Source organism: Gadus morhua, chromosome 4, assembly GCF_902167405.1.
Source record: "Gadus morhua chromosome 4, gadMor3.0, whole genome shotgun sequence".
NCBI lineage: Eukaryota > Metazoa > Chordata > Actinopteri > Gadiformes > Gadidae > Gadus > Gadus morhua.
The window spans coordinates 27,728,247-27,736,459 of NC_044051.1; positions in this window are offsets into that span (position 1 = coordinate 27,728,247).

Below are 8,213 nucleotides of genomic sequence, written 5' to 3' on the forward strand. Positions count from 1 at the left end.
CGGCTCCTCCCACTACTTCCGGGCCTTGCGGATCCATACCATAACAGACGGTTGGAGCCAGAGCAAGCCAGAATCTCTTGGCAGCCCATAGGATAGGGTTAATATAGCTTTGGTCAGCTGGGAGACGCTCTGCACGTGCAAAGACACGCTTCAACCTCCTTTTGCTTCATAGTTATCAGTTTACCATACCGAAATACTTTACCAAATAAAGTAACTGTTAAAAGCTATCCTTTGGATTTGATCACTTTCCTTGAAGAATGCTGCAATAATTTATTCGCAAAGACTGCAATATTTTTAGAACACTGTCATGCACCTGCGCATGAAATGGAAAATCGATCTCTGAGCAATAGATTTCAGCATGTTCTTTCTGGACAGAGCCGTTTACGAACGTCGTAAGGAGTGTTTCCTAAGAAGACTCCTTCTTAGGAAGTGACCGTTTGGGAACCACCCCTATAGAGGTAAACAACTTTGATAAGTCTTAACGTAGGAGTCTTCGTAACACGATAAGAGTGGACGTTATCGGGAACCATGGCCTGGATGTTTTGGCCCGTTTCTGTAGCTGAAAGTATGCAGGAGCTGTTTACTGCACAAAAAACCGGCAAACTGAATAAAGAAAACTTATGAAGAACAGTAGATGGGCTTGCATTAGCAACCACACTAATAAACCAGATTCACCTCCGTGCGTCCTTTTTGTTTGGAGGAGCCCAGAAAAGTTACCTAGGTGAGGTGAAGAAACATTTGCTAGACTGGAGCCCAATGTGTGGCCTCTCCAGACCGCTGGGGCCCCAGAAGGGCGGCCAGGGTACACACTGGCCACCAGCAGCGGTGATGAACAGCCACCCCTCAGCACCAGCCCATTCCCCAACAACGTGGTGGAGGGCAGAGGAGGATAAAGGAGGCAGCCCAGCAACCACCACAGATAGCATTCTGCAGCCAGCCACCCCTGCACTCAGCCCACAGCGGCCCAGCCAGCCAGCCAGCGCAGGAGCAAAGGACCCCATGATTCATGAGGGAGAATGGGAAAAGCCCTGTCGCCCTGGGAGAGGGTGGCTCTTCCACGGGCTGTTTCCGGCCCTCTGAGGAGCTGCCACCACAGCCCAGCTGAACCTCAACCCCAATCCCAGCATCCCTGTCCAGACAGCCCAGCCAATGCCACTTCTGCTGAGACCTCAGCCAGGCAAGGCAGAACCCCAGGCCTCTGGTCTCCAGGATGGAGGGGGGAGGTACCTCTAGGGGGTGTGGAGAGTCAATTTGGTGTTGGGTATGTGGGAGTGTGGAAGATGGCTTGGTGATGCAGCTTCACCTGGCCGAGTCTGATTGGACTCCGGGACTGGGTGAGGCTGTACACCTGTTGGGCATTGAGTCATCAATGTGCACACGTTAAACCAGTCATCAACATACACACTCAGGGAGATCTACTGCACGGCAGCGGAGCATCCTTGCTCATTGTGTTCAATATCTAAAACAGTAACAATAAACCTGCGTCCTTTATGTTTGGAGTAGGCGAGAAAAGGTGGAGTGTAGTACTGGCCATTTTCTACAAGGTCAAACCATGTTCAACGCTCCAGGTGTAGAATATCGCAGCCTTTGGTGTGATGACAGGTTTGACAAGATGGCCCCCCAATGACGTACCTTCAGGTTGAATAAAAAAAAAAGTGTAAAATGCGTTTAATATATAGGCCGATGACAAATAAATGTAGATATGACAGGAAGTCCAACACACATCAAACAAATATTGAATTCACTGTGCTGCTAAGTGACCAAATAGGAAATATTGAGACACATCCGTTATGCTTTCACTGATCAGACAGAACAGGAGGAATGTAATCACCTAAAAGTCAGGTCAACTCATGACATAAGACAAAGTAAACACACAGGAATGCATACGGACATTCCTCGATTGATCGGGGAGTCACACGCGTACATCATACCAACAAAGAACAAGCGTTCATAAACATGTATAACCTTCCCTCTGTCTCTGTTCTGTCTCCAAGTGAGCACTAATTACCTATTGTGAGTATTTGCATTGAGCACGGGGGTTGTAGCCCCTCCCCTGAAACCTCGTAAATCACATCTCGTCCCACGCTCCTAACAGTGTCTCCCTTTGTTTGATGTCTTCTCTCTCTCTCTCTCTCTCTCTCTCTCTCTCTCTCTCTCTCTCTCTCTCTCTCTCTCTCTCTCTCTCTCTCTCTCCTCCATCCCTCATGCAACATTGTGTGTTTCCTTTTGTGTGTGCGTGTCTGTGTGTGGATTTGCATGCTCATTGACCGTAGCACCACAAAGAGACCATGTTTGTCCATCATAGTACGGTCAGAACACACGTGTTTGTCATTAATGAATTACTATTCTGAATTAATACTTCTATCTCTCTCTAGGTCGTCCTCAGACGAGCCCTCCATCGTTTCTTCCAGTCTTCCCGATTCTCCATACATCTGGCCAGTTCATTGGTACTTTGCGCTCCTGCATCCTTCTTGAGTACATCCACGTATGTTAGTGTAGGACGTCCTCGAGACCAATGCCCATGGGTTGGTTCCCATAGTACCAATTTGCTGGATGGCAGCTCTTGGTGTCTTTGGCAGCGTCCCGCCAGTCTCATTCTCCTGGCAGCTACTTTCTCACTCACCCTTGGTATTCCTTCATACAGGATCCTGTTGGTAACATGTGTCCTCTTGCTGATGTTAAGTACTGCACACAGCATTCTGGTGTAGCACCCGTCTAAAGACTTCTGCAAGTTTGGCTTCAGGGGCCAGCATTTGCTGCCGTAGAGGAGAACAGACTCTACCGTTGCATAGAAGAAGCTGAGTTTGATTTGACGGGGGAGGTTGGAGTTCCATGCACAGGTCATGCCGTTCAGGGCCCTCCATGTGAGTGCCTTCCTCACCTTTAGGTCCTGCTCGGTTGAGTTGACCCATGAGCCCAGATACTTGAAGTCCTCGGCTTCCTTCAGCACAGTGCCACCAGTTGTTGTCAGCGGTTGATTCTCCGGTGAGATGTTGTAGGTGATGACATCTGTTTACTTGGCGTTTAGCCTACGTCCAACCTTGGCACACTCCAGCTCCACTCTGTTCAGGAGTTCCTGTGCTTGCTCTATGTTGTTGGAGAGCAGGCTGATGTCATCCGCGTAGTCCAGGTCTGTCAGGACGACTGCAGGGTGTCGCTTTGACCTCCTTGGGGTTAGGGTGAAGCCGAGGTCCTGCTCCCGCCCACTCATGGCTTTTCTGAGCGCGTAATCCAGGACTATGATGAAGAGGAAGGGGGCTAGTGTGTCCCCTTGCATTACTCCAGCCAGGATATCAAACTCCTCAGTGTTGCCATCTGAGGTAAGCACCTTGCATCTGTTCCTGCGTACATGGTCTCAATAGCCCGGATTAGGTTGGGAGGAACACCGTAGGCCTTAAGGTTCTTCACCATCGTGCCTCTGTGGATCGAATCAAATGCCTTTTTGAAGTCAATAAAGCACAGTTCAGCTGTCAGGTTATCCTTCTTTACCTCCTCGATCTATAATTCATCTTATCGGATCTAATCCGTAACAGAATCACCATAAATGTTCGAGGTGAATGACAACCCCTGGAATGTTGCGTCTTGCCTCTGTGAGCAGGGTTCAAGATGAACAACACCAACAGCAGACTAAACACACGCTGGTAGCGCTTTTTCTCCAACATGCTGTATGAGAGTGTGTGCGGTGATGGCTGGTTTAACCTGTGCACATTGATAGTGCGTAAACAAGCCATCATCCACACACACACACACACACACACACACACACACACACACACACACACACACTCCACACACATATCCCCCACAACAAAAAAGCTAGGGAAAATACCCAGCCAAAACAATACAGTTTGCTGGTTTCTATCTGCTGTGGCACCACCTTGCCCCGAGTTCTTCATTTCATAAGGTGAGCACAGACACACACACACACATTAAACACAATGTTCGAAATGATGACAACACCTGTTGTCTTGCCGCTGTGAGCAGGGTTCAGGCTGAACAACATCAACAGGGGACTAAATACACGCTAAAAAGACATCAACGTGTGTGTGTGATAGCAACGAAGATGTGTAGGGACGGCATGTGGCTCATAAGGTAGAGTGGCTTGGCTAGTAACCAGAAGGTTGCTAGTTCAATCCCTGGCTCCTCCGTGAGTGTCGAGGTGTCCCTGACCATGACACCTCACCCTTACTGCTCCCGATGAGCTAAAGGCCAGTATCAGGAGTTTAGGAGGGTGACAGCCGCAGGGAAAAAGCTTCCCCTAAACCTGCTAGTCTGGGTCCGGAGAGACCTGTAGCGCCTCCCGGAGGGGAGGAGGGTGAACAGTCTGTGGTTGGGGTGAGAACAGTCCTTGCAGATGCCGCGCGCCTTTCGCAGGCATCGCTTGCTCTGGACAGCCTCGATGGAGGGGACTGAGGAACCGATGATGCGTTGCGCAGTTTTCACCACCCTCTGCAGGGCTACCGGTCAGAGACAGAGCAGTTGCCATTCCATACTGTGACACAGTTGGTAAGGATGCTCTCAATGATGCAGCGGCAGAAGTTCACCAGGATCTGAGGAGACAGATGGGCCTTTTTTAATTTCCTCAAGAAGAAGAGACGCTGGTGAGCCTTCTTGATCAGCTTAGAGGTGTTGAGGGTCCAAGAGAGGTCCTCTGAGATGTGGACACCCAGGAACCTATAGCTGGTGACAAGCTCAACCTCCGTCCCGTTGATACGGATGGGGGTGTGTGTGCCACCTCTAGCCTTCCTGAAGTCCACGATGAGCTCTTTCGTCTTCTTAGTGTTGAGAGCCAGGTTGTTGTTGGCGCACCATGCAGTTAGGTGTTGGACCTCCTCCCTATAGGCCGTCTCATCGTTGTTGCTGATGAGACCAATCACTGTAGTGTCGTCTGCAAACTTGATAATCGTTTGGAACCATGTATAGTTGTGCAGTCGTAGGTGAAGAGGGAGTAGAGGAGGGGGCTCAGCACACAGCCCTGTGGAACGCCAGTGTTCAGGGTGAGGGTTGAGGAAGTGTGTTTATCCAACCTGACAGACTGTGGTCTGTTGGTTAGGAAGTCCTGTATCCAGGTGCAGAGGGAGGTGTTGATGCCCAGATCAGTAAGCTTGGTGATCATCATCATCATCATCATCATTTTTTCCCGCTCGACGCATTTCATGGCCTTGGGGCGCTTCTGCTGGAGAGTTGTAAGTCTGTTCCAGCATCAGCAGGATGTCTGGATTCGACATCACATCGCGACATCAGTCAGGGTTAGGTGCTTTGTCAAAGACACCTCGACACTCTGCTTGGTGAAGCCGGGGATCGAACCAACAACCTTCACCTGAGCTACTGCCGCCTAACTAGATCAGGTTGGAGGGGATGATGGTGTTGAACGCTGAGCTGAAGTCAATAAACAACATTCTGACATAGGTGTTGTTGTTGTCAAGGTGGGAGAGGGCGGAGTGGAGTGCCGTGGAGATGGCATCCTCTATGCCAGTGGTTCTTAAACCTTTTGTCTGGCGACCCCACAAAAAAGTATTGTAAGGTCTGACGACCCCACTTTCCCCAAACAACTAAATCAAGCAAAAAATAGTAAGCAAGGTAATTAGTTTTATTTATTCCATATGAACAACGACCAATAAAACCAACAATCACGATTAAACAAGTGTAGGCTGCCGCTATCAGATCAGAACACTATGTGCGTGGCGCGCGCGCACACAAAAGCACACACACACACACACACACACACACACACACACACACACACACACACACACACACACAGCATTAGGCTTACAACGTTACATGAATTATATTTATGGCGATAACAATAACGGTATTTTTATATTTCGCTTTTCTGGTTTACTATCTTTAACAATTTCAATGGGAAGGGCGGGCCTGCTTCCGTGAACATAGCAAGTTAATTCTAGGAGGAATGCTGCATACGGCGACACAGAGATTTTCCTCCACGGTGCTGAGCCGACATCTGTATTTATTTTTTATATATGCGAGGGACGAAAATGTCTTCTCGCACAGATAGGTCGACCCGAAAGGAGTTAGAATGTCCATGGCAGCCTTGAACAATCTGGGGTATTCCTGCGCAACCGACAGCCAGAATTCATCCAGTGATTTTGAGGCAAACGATGTCTGTATGGTTCGGTCACTGGATAGCTCAAGCAGCGCATCTTCGAGCTCAGGTGACAGATCGTTTGAAGAGCAGCTGGTGAATGGTTGTCGTATCCAATCATAATTCTCCACATTTCCCGTCGGAAAATATTGATGGAATTTTTCGAGGAGGCTTTGGAGATGAACGTTGATGGAGGCCTTCAATGAATTTACATTCCTCCTCCAAAAAGTCATGCACCTCCGAAAACATCTCAAAATCCCCACTCTCCGCACGGACTGCCCAACACTGCAGCTTTTTTGTGAAAGCATTCACTTTGTCTGAGAGGGTCAGGATGTTAGTGTTAAGGCCTTGTAGTGACAGGTTGAGCATATTTAATTTGTCGAATATGTATGACAAATAAGCAAGACGGGCTATCCATTCCGAGTCAGTGAGATGGTGCGCAAAAGCGGAGTTTGCGTCTAAGAGGAAGGTGCGCACCTCGCTTCGCAACTCTAACAGGCGTGTAAGAACCTTGCCCCGTGAAAGCCACATAACTTCAGAATGGAATTTGTGTGTAGACCCCATTTCCTGACAGAGAAGAGTCTAGTATTGAGTGGGCGAGATTTGATGAAATTCACCATTTTAGTTGCTGTCTGGAGAACCTTGTTAAGCTCGGGCTCAAGTGTCTTGGACGCCAGGGCCTCTCTGTGGATAATGCAATGGGTGAACTTGGCATGTGGTGCAACGCTAAGGACCTTTGCTTTCAGCCCTTTATTTTTCCCCAACATAGCTGCCGCACCGTCTGTGCATATGCTTAGGCAGTTGGCCCATTGCAGCCCTGCGTCTTCCATCCAACCATTGAGACAATTAAAAATGTCACTGCCGGTACACCTTCCTCCCATCGGAGAGCAGAACAGCATGTCCTTGTGAAGTTTTCCTTCATAACTGTAGCGAACAAACACCAAAAATTGTGCGACACATGTCACGTCAGTAGACTCATCTAACTGTAAAGAAAACCTGCAGTTTTTTACTCTCTTGATTATCTGACATTTCATGTCATTAGCGATCTCGATAATGCGCTTGGACACTGTATCATTGGAGAGGGGTATTTGCTTGAGCGCACTTGCAATCTTTTCACAATGCTTTGCGGTGGTCATCGCAATTGCTGCAGGGAGGATGAGGCTTTCGGCAATTGTGTGTAGCTTGTGTGCTTTTGCCACAAGGTGGGCCACTTCGTAGGAAGCTGCCAAAGCTTTGGCGGGCAAGGTTGCTTGCTCATGCACTGCGGTCTTCTGACCTTGCAGGGCAGCTTCTTTTTGCAGAAAGAAAGTCATTTGTTTCGTAGCGTCCTCGGGATGGCGGGTTTCGAGATGTCGTTTCATTTTGACAGGTTTTAAGCTCTCATTCGCCAGAACATCGCCGCAAATCACACATTGTGGGTGGTCGAGGTTACCTTTTACTTGGCAAGTGAATCCATACTTCAGAAATTCTTTCTGATAATAACGACGCCTCGGTTGTTCTTTTTTATTCTCACCGGCCTGTAGACGCACTGGTAGATGGCACTTCCGAGCTTTTGTTCGATTTATTAAGCAGCCACCTCTCCATTTTGGCTTGTAGGCTACCTATGTATTTTTAATTTGTTCTACTTAAAATGGCGGAGGGAGCAGATAGTTACATTGTTTCTATCAGCGGAGTAGCCCATTGGCTGAACCAGATCTTGTTGAAAGACGAAAATATATTTTCTCTCTTCTCGACTTAACTGCGTGTAAAGAAGAAAAGTGTAGTAGAGTTCATACGTTTCAGAACAGAGGATGCGTATACATCAATGTCCGTGTGGGAGTCGATGGTGGCCTGAGTGGCAAAATCCCTGCAGACAGTGCTACCAAAAGCGCTGCTGAAGTGCAGAGTCTGCACCCTCTGGCCAAACCTTGACTGTCCTCACTGTGGGTTTCACCCGTCTGATGAGTGGGGAGTACTTAGGCAGTAGGAACAAAGAGAGGTGGTCAGATTGACCAAGGTGGGGGAGGGGGACGGCTTTGTAAGCATCAGCTATGTTTGTGTAAACATGGTCTCATGTCTTGTCTCCTCTAGTAGGGCAGGAGACATGTTGGCGGAATTTGGGGAGCAC